Below are 18281 nucleotides of genomic sequence, written 5' to 3'. Positions count from 1 at the left end.
ACAATGGTGTGATTTATTAGTACAAAATTGTGTTTTTGATTATAATGATTAAAAATTAAACCCAAAACACTTCAAATATACATAAAAGATATTATGAAAAAAATAATAATAAATAAAAAAAGGAAACTAAAAATTCTATTTTTTAAACTTTTTAGTAGCAACTTTTCACATTATATGTTCTGATTAAATCTGTTATTTTGATACTGTACAAGCCCATTTGCCTGGGCCCAACAAACAAAAGAAAAAAAAAACCCTCTACCCAAACATAAAACCCAATTACAACCCAAACCCAATCAGCCTAAAACCAAAAAAATCTAACCCACAAAGCCTAAACAGAAAAAAGAAAGAAAAAACCCTTGGTGCGCCGCACCTAGGTCTGTCTAGACCGCCCGGCCAATGGCCCGCCTAAAATTTGGACGGTTCGGGTAAAAATATAGGCCTGAAATATGGGATTGGGCAAAAAAATGAGGCCCGTTTAAAAAACGGGTCGGGCCTCGGGCACAACTTTTTTGGTCTGGGCTCAACCCAGCCCGGCCCGAATATAATAAATATATTTTTTTTTAATTTTAAAATACTTTTCAAATATTTTTATTTTTTTGTGTTTATTAAAAAAATGGGTCGGGCCGGGCTAGGCTCGGGCTCATGATTTTTTTCCTGGGCCGGGCTTGGGCAAAGTTTCAGGCCCATATTTCGGGCCGGGCCCGGGCCTAGGAGTCGGGCCAAAATTTTTTCAGGCCCGGCCCGAACCCGACCCGGCCCATGGACAGGTCTAGGTCTGTCCCTCTGCCATCGCCGCTCTACCTAGTCGGCCACTTGCACCGCCACGGTCACATCAGTCCTCACCCACTTGCGCCGCCGGTCACCTGCAAGCAAGACAACACGTAAACAACAGCAGCCAGAAACAGAAAAATAACAAGGAAAAAGCATGTAATGTTGGCTATAAAAGCCAAGTTTATTCACTGTAAAAAGGGTTGGTCCCTTTGTTTTTTTGAACAATCGATTTCTCATAAATAGAAGAAAACAAAGACATTGAAGGTGATTTTGGCCTTTATTTTATTTTTCTTTCTACTGTTTGTTTTATTTTTGAATTCTCAGCCTAAAAGTCTAAAAAAGAAAAAGAAAGGAAGTACCTTTCTTCCAACGCCGCGCCGGAGGAAGGGAAGCCGAGCGGTTTCGCTTCCGTTTTTTGCGCTTTTCGTTCGTCTTTCACAAGATTCGGCCTTAGATCCATGGCCTAGAAGCTACCGGCTTCGAAAAGGAACCAAAAAGGCCCTATTTTGCGCCCACGGCCGCCACCCACGGAGGCGCTACGGCGGAGGCGCTACGGAGCTTTTGGCCGGAACTCAGTGGCCAGATAGGAGAGAAAAGGGGGGAGAGTTTTTTTTTTAAGCAATGGTGTTGAAATGAATTAAAAAAAAAACTTTTGGGTTTAAATCATAAAAGCAAAACGGCGCCGTTTTGATAGGGTCAGGACAGCCCCAAAACGACATCGTTTTGGGCTCCTGACCCGAGACCCGACCCGCCTGCCTCAGGGGATCCGCGTGTTTTTGACGGAAGGGCTAATTGCACGTTTAGCCCTTCCATTTTTTAATGCTTTTAAAATTAGGTTCTTGTAATCTTTTGAATTTTACCCGGAATTTTTTTTGTTTTCAATTTAATCCTTACCCAAACTACATCGTTTTAAAGGAAGGGAAATTTACTTTTCTGGTCCCTCCATGTTTTAGGCGTGTTCAAAGCAGTCCTTTCCTTTTTGTTTATTTGCATTTTAAAACCTCAATTTTTGTTTTAAAATCCAATTTAGTCATTTTTTTGTTATTTTGGTTATTTTATTATTAAAACCAAAAAATTTAATATTGATATTATTATTATACTTACTATTATTAGCTTTAGTTTTCCTTTTATTCATTTATTCATTATTATTCCATTATTATATAAATTAGTATTGCATTACTTTTTATATTATATACTTTATTTATTTGTTTATTTTTCTAATTTATATATATATAGTTATCTAATTATATCATTTTATTATTTTACTATTTTCTTCTAGCTTTTTATGCTTTCTTCTTCTTCTTATTATTATTATTATTACATTTCTATTGAGATTTACTTGCATAAATAACTATATGTGTTCCATTATATTATCATTATTATTATTGTACAATTACTTACCCTTTTCTACATATTTTATAATTTATACGCATATATACACACATGTTTTTAATTTATATCTATATACATATTTTCTAAATTTTTATAAGTATATATATTTACGTACTTATATATTTTATACTTTCTAATTTGTATATACATACTTACATAAACTTTTATATTTAATAATCTTAATATATATTTTTTTATATTTTCATAATTTTATGTATATATACATTCATATATATTTCCCTTAAATGTATAGACACATGTTCATACTTTATGATTTTTATCTATTTTCCTTTATTGTTATTATTATTTTTTTGTGTTCATTTATTTATTTATTTATATGTCCATTTTTTATGTCTTAGTTTATTTATTTATTTATTTATTTATTTATTTATTTGATATTTGTTCTTTTTTATCTATTATTCGTTTTTTGCCCATATTATTTTTAGTCACATTATTTTATTTATTATTCTATTATGCATATAAATACCATATTTCAAAAAGGAAAATGCTTCTAATTAAGGCAATATTTTACATTTGGAAATTCAAGAAAACGTGCCCTAATGTGCTGGGTTTCGATTTTTCTCATTCAACCAAATAGCTAAATATCCTTTAAAAAAAATTCAAAATAAGGTAATATTTTGCGTTTGGAAATTCGAGAAAACGTGCCCTAATGTGCTGGGTTTCGATTTTTCTCGTTCAACCAAATAGCTAAATATTTTTTTAAAAAATTTCAAAATAAGGCAATGTTTTACGTTTGGAAATTCGAGAAAACGTGCCCTAATGTGCTGGGTTTCGATTTTTCTTGTTCAACCAAATAGCTAAATATCCTTCCAAAAATTTCAAAATAAGGTAATGTTTTGCGTTTGGAAATTCGAGGAACGTGCCCTAATGTGCTGGGTTTCGATTTCTCGTTTAACCAAATTGCCAAATATCATCTTGAATTTTAATCCATGCTATTCGATTTTTTTTAAGGATCGTATTTTAAATTTCTTTAAAGTTTTCAGTTTTTCGACACTAAGACATTAAGTAATCAACTAGGTACCAATTTTGGGCGTATCGAGGGTGCTAATCCTTCCTCGTGCGTAACCGACTCCCGAACCCTTTTTTTGAATTTTGTGGACCAAATTCGTTGTTTTAATAAAATTAAATTGTTTATTAAAAACAACCACTTTTCAAGGTAATCCGATCACACCTCATCAAAAAAGATCGGTGGCGACTCCCCTTTTTTTCCGTTTTCATTTTCAAATCCAAGTCGACCCCGTTTTCAATCAAAAAAAATGGTGTCTACATATACAATGTCTAAAACTACCCATAGTCTCTCCCCAACCCATAAATAGGAGGATAATGCACTTCAACGTACTCGAACCCCTGTTGAAATGAAAATTTAAATAAAATTATAAAACTAATCCCTACAATTTTTGTTTTGAAAGAATTTAATTCTTCTGGCTTTTATTTCTACCGGGGATAGTTTGGTTGAAGTAAATGATTTCTTCTCTTAGCTAAGTAATTTTCTCTCGCATGATGAGTACTTCATATTAATTTGCTTCTTTAAATTCAAGCCAGAGTCATATCGCAGCAAAGGGTGATGATGTAGCTATTAGTCTTAGTGGATGAATTATTTATTCTTAGTCTTAGCATTAAGGTTTTCAATTCACACTTAATTTGCTTTGCATCTTCAATTTTTTCTTTTTTTTTTTCAACTCTAATTTTGAAATATGAGATTTTATTGGTCTTAGTGTTCTTATTGATGCCAATATTTTGGTCTTTCTGTCTCATCCTTATTCTATATATATATGAAAATTTTCTTATATCTAAATTATTAAAAAGACAAAATAGTAGCAATAATAACATAAAACCTTGTTGGAGTCATCACCTCGCAGAGAATGAACAGTGTCACCACTCCTGCCGGTTAAATTAAGGAATTGCAAGGCTGTATGATCCACAGGAAAGACAACCCATGGTTGCACATTATTCAGGTTCCATGTCTGCAACTATGGCTCGACCATGATTAGCTAATGATAATTCAGCCACACCCTCTCCTATAACCACATTAAAAATAGTTACATTGATGATAAAGTCCTATAAACCTGAAATTTTTTATAGTAAAATCATTCTATTCTTAAGATTTATCATCATAAATATATCTATTTTTTCAAACCAAATAGGATTAAAGAGTTTGTTAACTGAGTTATCATAAATAATGAAATTTCCAATTATTTGAATATTTATGGTAGAAGAAAATTTTGGGAATTCAAAATTACTTCTGATCATCATTGCTTAATATGTCAAATGCTTTGAAATTTTGGCAACAAAGAGAATTTCTTGGAAATTAAATTTTGATGAAAATAGTTTATATAGGTGATTTTATAGAACATTTTACTAAAAAAAAATCCTTTCCAACATTATTTACAAAAATGGGTCATTTAAAAGATTATTTATTGGAATGAGTCAAAAAACTCAAAATGCACCTATGTGGACTTACGTGGAAGCATGTTAAAGGGAAATTTCAGAAAATCGCTTTCTCATGGGAGCTCTTTAGCCCGTGTTATTTCTAGGGGATTTAAGTTATTTGTATGTTATTTGCAATGTCAGCAAAAGCACTTCCATGTCAACGCGCTTTTGCTGACATGGCAAAAACGCTCCCACGAGAAGTCGCTTTTCTAAAATTTCCGCTTACAACACTTTTACTTAGGTGGGTTTTGTGTTTTTTGGACCATTTTGGTAAATATTTTTTAAATGACCTATTTCTATAAATAATGTTTTAAGTGGCCCATTCCGTAAACAATGTTGGAAATAGGCTCTCTTTTTCTTAGTAAAATACCCAATTTTTTATACGAATACTATTTTTTAAGAAAAAGAAATTCACTCCCATTTTTCATTTGCTTATTTTCTTCTCTCTGCCTAGTTAGAATCCTAGAAAGGATGCATAAGAAAATGCATTAGAAAGATGTCATCTTTGTATTGAAGTTATGGTCAGCATGCAGCAACCAAGACTGTCAAAGGCACTACATGCAGAAGCTGCTGGTTTACCTAGTCAGCAAGCTGTTTATGTTTCATTTTGTAATTTTAAGTTAGTGTAATGTAACTTAGTTGCTTTATAACTATGTTAGGTTTATGCTTGATGTAATTTTGATGTTGATTGAGCTGATAAATCAGCTTTGTTTATTTGTTCAAGCTAATTAGCACAAGTTACCATGTGTATTAGTGGTAGTAGGTGAAGTTTAGGTCAACCTACTGTTTTGTCAAGATTGTAAACTTGTTTATGTATTGGCTTTGGGCCATTTTAAAAAAAATATGAATGAATTCAACAAGTTTTCATCCATATGCTCTCCATTTTTAGTTTTGCTTAAAAATCCATTTGAGTTTTCTGCTTTGTTTCTCCTACAAGTCACGAGACTTGCTAAACAAGCATTCTGCTGAAGCTTGCTGCTGCTGCCTCTTGCTCCAACAATTGGTATCTAGAGCCGTATTCTTAGAGGACCTGTTGTAGTTCAACATCAAAACGATGGCATCATCAGGTTTTTCACCAGCTTCACCACCTGTCTTCAATGGAGAGGGCTTCAACATTTGGGCAGTTAAGATGAGGACTTACCTGCAGGCATTCGACCTATGGGAAGTTGTCAACTCAGATGCTGAGCCAGCACCTCTTCGAGCTAATCCAACAGTTGCTCAAATAAGGCAACACACTGATGAAAGAACAAAAAGGCACAAGGCCATGTCATGCATACAGAATTGTGTGACAGATGTGATCTTTATGAGGATCATGGCCTGTGAAACACCAAAGGAGGCTTGGGACAAGCTGAAAGAAGAATTTCAGGGGACTGAGAAAACAAGGCAACAACAGCTGCTCAACTTGAGAAGAGATTTCGAAAATCTCAAAATGAAAGAGGAAGAAACAGTTAAGCAGTACTCAGATCGGATTATGGCTGTTGTAAACAGCATAAGGCTCCTAGGAGAGCAATTCAGTGAAGCTAGAATGGTTGAGAAAGTCATGTCCACTCTACCAGAGAGGTATGAAGCTAAAATTTCATCCCTCGAAGACTCAAGGGACTTGACAACTATCTCCTTAACTGAGCTAATCAATGCCTTGTATGCACAAGAGCAAAGAAGAGCCAGCAGACAAGAGGAGCACCAGGAAGGGGCTTTTCAAGCCAAAGAAGCCTCGAGCATCAAAACTCATAAAGGCAAAAAGTTCTGGAAAAACAGGCCTAAGCCTGATGCTGCTAGGAGTAGTGACCAACTCTGCAGACATTGTAAAAGAGCTGGTCATCCAGAAGATAGATGCTGGTTTAGACCAGATGCAGTATGCCAACACTGCAAGAAAAAAGGCCATGCTGAAAAAGTTTGCAAGAATAGAAGCAAGCCAAGACAGAATCAATTTCAGCAACAAAAGGCAGAAGCTCGAGTAGCTGAAGAAAGCAGTGATCAAGAAGAACATGTTTTTGCTGTGTCATGTGCAGCAAATCAGAAAAAGGGTTCAAAGGGCTGGCTTCTAGACAGTGGGTGCACAAACCACATGTCACCAGATGCAACTATCTTCAAAACCCTGGACAGAACCTGCAAAACCAAAGTAAAAATTGGAAATGGTCAGTTAATCAATGCTGAAGGAAGAGGAGATGTGCTGATTCATACCTCTACAGGTGGCAAAATCATTTCAAATGTACTTTTGGTACCTGAAATCGATAGGAACCTTCTCAGTATAACTCAACTACTTGAGAAAGGTTACTCAGTTGTTTTCAAGGAGAAAGAATGTCAAATTTTTGATCCAAGTGGATCAAACCTCATAACAGTCACCATGACTGATAAATGTTTTGAAGTAGACTGGCCAAATGACTCACATTCAGCCTGCATAGCCTCCACTGATGACTCGAGACTCTGGCACCAGAGGCTTGGACATGCAAACTACAAATCCATAGCCCGCATGGTCAATGAAGGTCTGGCAGAAAATTTCATTGATTCAGTGAAGAATGATGAGCTTTGTGAGATATGTCAGCAAGGAAAATTGGCAAGATTGCCATTTCCAACAAGCACAACATGGAGAGCATCAGAGAAGCTCCAGCTTGTGCATACAGATGTGTGTGGACCAATGAAGACTGAGTCTTTCAAAGGAAGCAGGTACTTTATTTTATTTATTGATGACTTAACAAGATACTGCTGGATTTATTTTCTAAAACAGAAGTCAGAAGTTCCATCTGTGTTCCTGAAGTATAAAGCTGCTGTTGAAACTGAGTCTGGTTGCAAACTTAGAGCAATGAGGTCAGATAATGGAACTGAGTACACCTCAGCTCAGTTCCAAGCCTACTGTGAAGAAGCAGGTATCAAACACCAGTTGACTAATGTGTATACACCCCAACAGAATGGGGTCAGTGAAAGGAAAAACAGAAGCTTGATGAACATGGCAAGATGTCTTCTGTTTGAGAAGAATTTGCCCAAAACTCTGTGGGCTGAAGCTGTTAACACAGCAGTCTATCTCCAAAACAGGCTCCCAACCAAGGCTCTGGCTGAAAAGACTCCATTTGAAGCCTGGTTTGGGTTTAAGCCATCACTGGCTCATCTCAGAACCTTTGGTTGTCTGTGCTACACACAAGTTCCAGCTGAGAAGAGAAGCAAGCTAGATAAAAGAGCTCAAGCAGGGATCCTGATCGGCTATAGCTTGGTTAAGAAGGGCTACAGAATCCTAGAACCTGCTACAAACAAGATATTGGTTAGCAGGGATGTTGTTTTCAATGAAAAAGGACACTGGAATTGGGAGAAGGCTGAACCAGAGGCAGTGGCTGAAGATCTCGCAGTGGACCAAGTTGAAAATGATGAAAACACACCTGAAATGGATGTAGATGATGTTCCAATCAGAGGCACTCGATCACTGGCTGATGTTTATGAAAGAGCACAAGTGGCTACTGTTGAACCAAGTTGCTTTGAAGAAGCAGAAAACCAGGAGGACTGGAAGCAAGCAATGATTGAAGAAATCAGAATGATTGAAAAGAATCAGACCTGGAGTCTGGTTGATAAACCAACAAACAGGAAGATTATTGGTGTCAAATGGGTTTATCGAGTAAAGAACAATGCTGATGGTAGCCTAAACAAGTTAAAGGCTAGATTGGTTGTGAAAGGTTTCAGTCAAAGGTATGGGTCAGACTACCTGGAAACCTTTGCACCAGTGGCCAGGCTAGACACTATCAGACTGCTAGTTGCCTTAGCAGCACAAAAACAGTGGCTGATACACCAACTTGATGTAAAATCAGCATTTCTGAATGGATTCCTTGAAGAGGAGATTTATGTGGAGCAACCTCAAGGTTTCAAGGTGTCTGGCAAGGAAGAAATGGTGTACAAGCTCAACAAAGCCTTGTATGGCTTGAAACAGGCTCCAAGGGCCTGGTATAGCAGAATAGATGGCTATCTGACCAGTCAAGGATTTGAAAGAAGTCTTAGCGAGCCAACTCTGTATGTTAAATCAACTAGTGCTGAAACTCAGCTCATTGTCTCAATATATGTCGATGACCTACTGGTGACAGGAGGAGATCATGAGATGCTAAGCAGCTTTAAAGTCAAAATGCAACAGCACTTTGAAATGTCAGACTTGGGATTGATGTCTTACTTCTTAGGCATGGAAGTAAACCAAGCTAAGAATGGGATTTGGCTAAGTCAAAAGACCTTTGCTATGAAGGTTCTCAACAAATTCTCAATGGAGAATTGCAAAGCAACCAGCACACCAGTTGCTGTTGGAGAAAAACTCTCGAGCCAAGACAAGCATGAAAAGGTTTGTGAAATAACCTATCGAAGTCTAGTTGGATGTTTGTTATATTTGACTGCTACTAGACCTGATATAATGTATGCTGTGAGTCTACTCTCGAGGTTTATGCATTGTTCAAATGAAAGTCATTTTAGAGCTGCAAAAAGGGTTCTAAGATACATCAAAGGAACTTTGTCCTATGGAATGCAGTTTACCAAGGCTGAGAACTTGAAGCTAGTTGGATATTGTGACAGTGATTGGGCTGGTTCCTTGGATGACATGAAGAGCACTACAGGTTATGCATTCAACATAGGCTCTGCTATGATTTGCTGGAGCTCAAAGAAGCAGGGAGTAGTGGCTCAGTCGACTGCAGAAGCAGAATATGTGGCTGCTGCTGCAGCAGTCAATCAAGCCATATGGCTTAGAAAAATTTTGAAAGATATCAATCATGAGCAAAAGGAAGCAACTGAGATAATGTGTGACAACCAATCAGCAGTTGCTATTGCAAAGAATCCTGTTTTTCATGGAAGGACCAAGCACTTCAACATCAAACTTCATGCAGTTCGAGAAATGGAACAAGCTCATGTTGTTAAGCTGATACATTGCAGTTCTGAAGAGCAAATTGCTGATATTTTAACAAAAGCTCTAAGTGTTTCCAAGTTTCAACACCTGAGAGCTAATATGGGAGTTTGCAACATGCTAACCAAGGAGGAGTATTGAAGTTATGGTCAGCATGCAGCAACCAAGACTGTCAAAGGCACTACATGCAGAAGCTGCTGGTTTACCTAGTCAGCAAGCTGTTTATGTTTCATTTTGTAATTTTAAGTTAGTGTAATGTAACTTAGTTGCTTTATAACTATGTTAGGTTTATGCTTGATGTAATTTTGATGTTGATTGAGCTGATAAATCAGCTTTGTTTATTTGTTCAAGCTAATTAGCACAAGTTACCATGTGTATTAGTGGTAGTAGGTGAAGTTTAGGTCAACCTACTGTTTTGTCAAGATTGTAAACTTGTTTATGTATTGGCTTTGGGCCATTTTAAAAAAAATATGAATGAATTCAACAAGTTTTCATCCATATGCTCTCCATTTTTAGTTTTGCTTAAAAATCCATTTGAGTTTTCTGCTTTGTTTCTCCTACAAGTCACGAGACTTGCTAAACAAGCATTCTGCTGAAGCTTGCTGCTGCTGCCTCTTGCTCCAACACTTTGTTTCTCTTCATTGGGTATCAAAATCTTGTTCCTTTCTGTTCCTAAAGAAGCTACCATTTTGTTTCAACGGCTGAGAAAAAGGAGTCAGTAAAAACAAGGGAAGAAACAAAGAAGGAAGTAAGGAGAGTGGTGAAGAAGATTGTAAAAGATGAGGACTATGGGTTTGATAAAACAATTGAAGCTATAAAAATCCCGTCTTCTTTACCAGAATTAAAGATGAAGAAACCCATAGGTGCTGCAATGGACGATAAGAACCAAAATTATGGTATTTGCTGGTTTGTTGAGGTTTAACAACCAACACATATAAGTTCTAAGATGAATGCATTTCACCCATGATCTTCGTAATTCCCCTTCTAACTTTGACCAACCGTAGTTGGGTTGCTCTTGAAAATTTGGTAAGGTTCCTCTGAAGCTATTTCCAAGTAGATTCAGCATCCGTATTTTCACGAAGTTAGCTATTTCTTGAGGTATGGGACGGGACTCAAATTAGCAAATGAAGTTGGAATACAACCATTGAGTCAACTCTAGAAAAATCAATAATTTCAAGCTTCCTAATTCTTCAGGAATGGGACCAAAAAGCCTGTTGTCCCTGAGGACCAGATTGCTCAAATTAGCTAGCAAATGAAGAAGGAATACAACCATTGAGTCAACTCTAGAAAAATTTAATTTGTCATTCTCCTATTAAGAAAGGATAAAGATGTTTGAACATTTTCAAATATTTAATTATAATGTTCCAAAAACTATAAATGAATTGGTGTAATTAATCAAAAGTTATATTATTTGATTTTGTGAAAAAGAATTATAACTATTTAAATAATATTATTTGAATACTTATAATATTAAATGAATAATTATATGTTTATTTTAAAGACATTATTATTCAAAAAGACACCTATTAATGAAAGATATCTCTATGAAGAGACATGAAAATTCCTACAAATAGGAATGAGATTTCGTTTGGAAAACACACCAACAAATTCTAATATTATTTCTTTCATTATTTCATTTTTTAATATTATTAGATTATTTTATAAAGTATTGCTGCAAAAATACTTTATAGAAATTGAGTTTCTTGTCATATATTGCTCAGTGTGTAATGGGCTATTCATCTTGAGTGCAAAACGCAAATAGTCATTTGCTTCATTGTATCCTTGAGGTTAATTTACTTGGAACTCATTTGCATACCAAAAATAGGTGGGGGCGAATATAACCTTAAAGATAGTGACTTGATACACGTCTTGAAGCCTTGTCCTATTTCTTCTTTTTCTGTTCGAGTTTCGTTCGTGTGTTCGAAATTTTCTTCACCGGAGATTTGTACTAACATTTTTAAAACTTAAAATTGTTAAAAAGTATAAAAATTATAAAAAAAAATAGTTTTTAATATTTTGAAATTTTGAAAAATTAATTAAATGTTGACATGTCATCCACGTTGCAATCCATGTGTATGTCGCTTCAACAAAGTTAACAAACATTAACTTTTCTATCTATTTTAGAAACGATTTAACAAAAAATACAAATTTAAAGGCTAGAAGAGACGAAAAATTAAATGAAAAACTAGAATGATTTTTTTTTTTTGTAAAATTAGAGAGTCAAAAAATTATTATACTTTTTTTTTCTTTCATAAATTAAATATAGGTGGCAGGTTGAAAACCTAATTTTGGTTTAATTAATCATTTGTATAGGTAAAAAATAAACTACAAATTCAAATAAAAAAGACTAATATGAAATACGAATAACATGTTTTAAATTTGCTTCACATCATATCCAAACTAAAGTTTAACGTCGAAGTCAATAACTAGACTATTGATACTTTTGAAAATTGATCACAAAATGTTAAAATTAAAAAATGATAAACTATAACTCATAATTTGAGGATGTCTAATGAAATTAACCCTATAATTTATATAAAAATATAATTCATTTAATTTATTATTTATGATCATAATTGCAGGCTTGTTAATATCATATCCCACCAACATTATTTCGGAACAATAAATGCGCGAATAGTTAACATAAAAAAATTTTAATATAAAAATGCTTACTTCTATTCATAATTCATGCTCAACTCTTAAACCAGATAAAAAATGCATTTAATTGTGCTTAAACCAATGTTTTCTTGGTTGTTGCAATTAGCAACATACGAATCGAACTAAAACTCAACTAACAAGATAACTTATGTTAGATAGGACTATAGTACTTACACTGTCACTTTCATTTTTCTTTTAAAAAACCCACATCCACGTATAAATCCATTTATCTAAACCATTGTTGTTGTTACCATTTGAAGCTTTTGGATCCTTTAGGATGGGCAGTGAGATTGGCTTCGATGAGATTAAAGTAATAGTATAGATGTGTAACTAAGGATGGTAAAACTCAAATCACTCCATGGATTCCGAATCTATCTGCTCCAGATTGAGAGAATTTTTTTAAAAAAAGTGGATATGGAGAAGGGCGAGGTGGATTTATTTTTTTATAGTGAGTATGGAGCAATTATGGTAATTGTTTACTGCACCCCGCGAGATTAAATTATCATTTTATCCTTCTATATAACTATTGAAAAGGTGAAAAAAAATGTAATAAATATTATAGAAAATTTTATATGTTTTATGTTCAAATATTCTTTGTAAAGAATTATGGTTAATTATTTACTTGACTTTAGAATTTAAAATTTATCTTTTAATTACTAAATTTTAGTCTCGTGTTTGATTTAAAATTTAAAATCCAATTGATGGTGTTATTAATTAAATTTGACCATTAAAATTTAAAAAAAAAACTTACACCATAGGCCAAAATTAATTTAAGCATAAATTTAATACAAACATAAATTAGAAATTTTATTTGTAACATTCCATCGAATTTTAGGTCATTTGATATTATTATTATTACAACAGTTAAGAGGAATTTCATCGTTTTTAGACATATTATTTCTTGATTTAAGAATTCGAGATGTAAATGGAGATAATTATATGAAAAGATAAATTTACTTTCAACAACCTTGAGCAACATTATCCACAAAAACTTTAAGGTTGATATCCAAGGAACCACCTTCCATGGCGGCCTCTCCGCTAACCCTTTCCATTTCACAACATTCTTCTTCACTTGCATCCCATTCTCCTCATCCCCCATCACCAAACCCAAGCACCTAACAATCTCATCACGTTCCATGATCCCCCCTTCATTAGCACTCACTCTCACCCCATTACCCCCACATCTTCAATCAGCTTCGCATTAGTCCCTTGATCCGTCCATTGAGGGAAAGCCACCACCGGTACACTGGCCACCAGGCTCTCCAACGTCGAGTTTCACCCACAATGTGTCACGAAGCAACCCAACGACGATGAGACAATACTTCCACTTGCGAACACCATGGAACGACCATCCCAAACTGTTCCAGTTCTTCCCTGCAAGTCAGTTTATCTTCTTCTTTCTCTTCGTAGCCTCCATCTTTCCAGTTCCTCACCACCCATGAAAACGGTTGCCGGCTGGATAATAAAGCTCAAGCGATTTCCTCTACTCGTCGATGAGTACTAATCCACTATACGATTGTTAAATCATCGGTTGGAGCTCATTAATTGAACTTAAAAGAACTTAACAGCATAATAACTTAAATAAAAAAAATTTTGAATAGTTCGACGACTTGAATAAAAATTTTCTAATAACTATGAACATTTTGTAACTTTTTGAAGTTGAGTAATCAAAACATAAATCTACTAATAATTTAGTGAATTTAGAAACATAAATTTTTTTTAAAAAATTAAACATAAAAGCTTTTCTATAATACATTTTCGCATTTCTAAATATTTAAATAGTTATACATATAGTATAAAGGCAAAGAATTACACATTGACCACACACACACAAAAATCCAACCCACTCCATCTTACAACCACATTTCAAAAAAGTTTGTTTCCCACATTCAAAATCTATCACATGACTCATATTCTCCCATCCCTATCATATATTATACTTAATGGTCACTTCCAAGTTCTTTCAAGAAAAAAACAAGGTTAAATTTTATTATTAGTTTTACATTACAAAAGTTGTAGATTTAATACTTATACTTTAATTTGGTCATTTTTAATCCTCTTATTTTTTAAATTTTAAAATTTCAGTCTTCACCAAACCATAATTGTTAAATTCATTAAATTCTATTATTTTCAAAATTTGATGTAACAAACATATTATGATATGTGTAATAGCATTTCAGTTTGCAATTTTCACATATTACTTCCTGAAATTTTAGTTAATGGATTAGTGATTATCATTTGTGTCGAGACGAAAATTTTAGAATTCGAAAAAAAATAGGAACTTAAAATAATTCAATTGAAGAATATATATTAAATATACAATTGCACGCATAGTACATTACTAGTAATTGAATTCAAACAGTAAATTAATTTGAAACTCATAATTTTACATACGACAACCTTCAGCAATATCATCCACAAAAGTTTTAAGGTTCATATCCATGAAGCCGCCTTCCATGGCGGCTTCACTCGCTAACCCTTTCCATTTCTCTACATTTTTCTTCACTTCCATCCCTTTCTCATCATCCCCCATCACCAAATCCAAGCACCTAACGATCTCATCACGTTCCACCATCCCTTCTTCATTAGCACTGACTCTCACCCCATTCCCCCACACATCTTCAATCAGCTTCGCAGTAGTCCCTTGATCCGACCATTGAGGGAAAGCCACCACTGGTACACCGGCCACCATGCTCTCCAACGTCGAGTTCCACCCACAATGCGTCACGAAGCAGCCCAACGATGGATGAAACAGTACTTCCACTTGCGAACACCATGGAACCACCCTCCCAAAATGTTCCAATTCTTCCCTGAAAGTCAGTTTATCTTCTTCTTTCTCTTCGTAGCCTCCATCTTTTCGGTTCCTCACCACCCATAAAAACGGTCGCCGGCTGGATATTAAAGCTCGAGCGATTTCCTCCACTTGTTGCTTCGTTAACACCGCAATGCTCCCGAAGGAAACGTAAACGACGGCCGATTTTGGTTTCGAGTCTAACCATTGGAGGTAATCTTTTGAATTGGATTTAAAAAGATCGGTTCTCAAGGAATTATCCAAGGAGTCATTTGAGTTCAAGAAAGGAAATGGGATTAAAGGTCCGATGCAGAGCATGTTGAAATTTCCAATGGCGTTTAATGCTTCGTGTTCCAAAGCATCGAATGTGTTAACAAGGATTTTAGGGTTGGATTCATTGGCAAGGACGTCCATTTGTTCTTGGAACAACGACAGTGCCCAACGGTAAACGTTTAAAGCGGTTAGGAACGACGGAAGGTCGCGGGTGGCGAGTAGCAGCCGACCTGGTAATTTTATTGAACGCTGGGGGTTTGTTTCATCAGATTAAGCTTTAAAGGTAGTTTCGTATCCGTTGAAGTAAAAATAATAGATGTCGAAAACGATGGCGGGTTGAATCCAAAGTAAAGCTGTCGGGATGTGATGTTTACGCGCCACCTCCGAGGCCCAATGGATGAACAGGGTGTAGACAATGCAAGTGACGGGTTTGCCTTCGTTTTCACTGCTTGTTATAAACTCGGAGATGGCTTCTTTGCCTCGTCGCCTGAATTCAGATAGGTAATGGTCTATGTCATCGCCGGGTTGAAAACCGTCGTCGTAGCCATGGGAAAAGGGTAAAAATGTTAGGCCTTGAGCAGTGTGGACTTTGCTCATGCAGCGGCGAGCGGAGATGCAGGTGATGAAAGTTACACGTACGCCAATACGTATAAGATGCTTGGCAAATTGTAAGGTTGGGTTTATGTGGCCTTGTGCAGGGAAGGTCACTAGGAGGAAATGAGGCTGTGACATGGTGGTGACGGCGGCGCGTAGGTAGTTCACCTGGTCTTTTTTTACTAACGTCGGATTTGGAGTAACTAAGAAAGGAAATCGAAGTGTTTTTATAAATGATGAGAAGCACTGAAAGGGTGACGTTTGGGCTGACGAATTTGAAGATTCCTAATTCGTGGAGAAACAGTCATCACGTTGTCATCACACACATTCTTGTTGTAGGGACTCATTAATTTCTATATGTTAAATTAAAATATAATTAATTTTTTAAAAAAATTATCCAAAAATTTTGTGACAAATTAAAAGCCGAAGTTAAAAACAATAGCAAAACCGAATATATATACATCAAAATGGTATGTCTGTTATTGTACTGTTTTGTTGGTGTCAGGTGGTATCAGACTGAAATGTAATAATTTAAAGTATTTAGGGATTTGAAGTGCAAATTCCCATTTTAAGTGACTACCGGAAAAAGAAGTGAAATGGTGCTGCTTAAATGTGGCTAATTGCCTTGTAAACCATCATTATATATTATTTTCTTTTTATTCCCCTTCAACTCATTATATCGTATTTAAACAAGCCCTTAACTTTTTTTTGTTGTTAAATAAGCTCTTAACCAATAGGTTTTACTCATAAAAGCTCTTTATTTTAATATTAAAGTAAATATATTTTGAATTTCAAGCTCTTATCTTAATTTCTTGTTGATGCAATAAAAATTATATACAATTTAACATAAACATAAAATCTAAAAAAGTAATCAGAAATTTCAGAATAGTAATTAAGCATGTCATATATATAAGCACTCTAAACAAATTTTAAATTTTTATTTTTTATTTAATAAACTATTCTCATCAAATTCATATCAACATAAAATACGAATTAGTTTATATATTTTTTAAATAGTTTTACTTTAATATTAAAATTTAGGACTTTCATGGGTAAAAATCATAGTTTGAGGGCCTATTTAACTACAAAAACAGTATAAAAGCTTGTTTAAACATTTTTTAGTATATTAGCCTTCCATCTATGTTTTCATTGGTTCTTATGCATTGAAAATAATCAAACAATTTCTGCAATGTAGGTGTCAGGTTCAACAACATATAGTCTAGCAGGGCTAAAATACTAAAAAGCCCTTTAATATGGGTAAAACATATTTACTTTAATATTAAAATAAAGGGATTTTATGAGTAAAAATCAAGTTAAGGGCTTATTTAACTACAAAAATAGGTTAAGGGTTTGTTTAAACACAATGTAGTGAGTTGAAGGGGAATAAAAAGAAAATAACAAATAATGAGGGCTTGCAAGCAAATTAGCCACATTTAAGGTCTAGTTCCACAACACTACTGACAGTCGACACCATTTCACTTTTGTCTCCAACAACCACTCAAAATGAAAAATTTACTATCCCTAAATACTTTAGATCATTACATTTCAGTTTGGTACTGCTAATTTGACAAGAGGCACCAGTAAAACACCATAGTAAACATACTATTTTGGTAAATAATCTCATGGGCATGCCATTTTAGTTATTAATTTTAATTTTTTATATTATATAAGTAAAAATCCGTAAAATATTATTTTAAGGTATTATCTAAAAAAGAAAATTTTTAGCCATGTTCACATTATACATTTTTTTAAGTTTGACATTAAACTAAGTTGACACATTGATAATACGAAGTATTTTTATGAATTATATTAATTAATTTTGGAAATAAATTTTACGTAATTTGAAATTTAATCGATTATTTTTTATGTAGATATAATTATTATACAACGTAAATAAAATATAAATTATTTTTTAATAAAATAATCCACTTTTATTATTAATAACTAAGTAAAAAATTTTGTTTGTGTAAGTAAAAAATTTTGTTTGTGACCGAAGTTAAAAGCAATTGCAAAACCGAATATAAAATATTTTGTGGTGACGGCGGCGCGTAGGTAGTTAATCTACTTTTAAGAACGTGGAATTTAATCATGTTATAAGTAGTTATAATTATTATGTAATGTGTCAAGAAATGAGCGGATATGCAGATAGCACGAAATATTTGACGCAAAAACTCAAGTTGGCGCATATGACAAAGATTTTAGAATTATTCTATTATCATTTATTTTTTAGACTTTTTAAAAATTTTTAAAATTTTAAATTAGTAAAAGAAAAGTTGTACTTTAATTTTTTTTAATAATAAAATTTTAATTTAATTCTTTAAAATTTATATTTTTACTACTATAAAAATTACTATTTAATTTCGACTCTAAAATTTTTTTTTCTTAATTCCCCTGTATTATAAGTCTCATAATTGGAGGGTAGTGAATATCATACCCCACAGCTTTTTCTTTCTTTTGTCATTATGATTGTCATTATGATTACAATGATTATTG

General features: G+C 34.1%; 1 pseudogene; it reads right to left on the bottom strand.

Moving 5' to 3' along the window:
* Positions 1-14478: 14478 nt before the first annotated feature.
* LOC107934437 (UDP-glycosyltransferase 75C1-like) lies at positions 14479-16451 on the bottom strand (annotated as a pseudogene).
* Between the last annotated feature and the right edge of the window lie 1830 nt (positions 16452-18281).

The sequence above is a fragment of the Gossypium hirsutum genome, chromosome D02 (genome assembly GCF_007990345.1).
Source record: "Gossypium hirsutum isolate 1008001.06 chromosome D02, Gossypium_hirsutum_v2.1, whole genome shotgun sequence".
Classification (NCBI taxonomy): Eukaryota; Viridiplantae; Streptophyta; class Magnoliopsida; order Malvales; family Malvaceae; genus Gossypium; species Gossypium hirsutum.
This window is presented reverse-complemented; position numbering and strand designations above follow the sequence as displayed.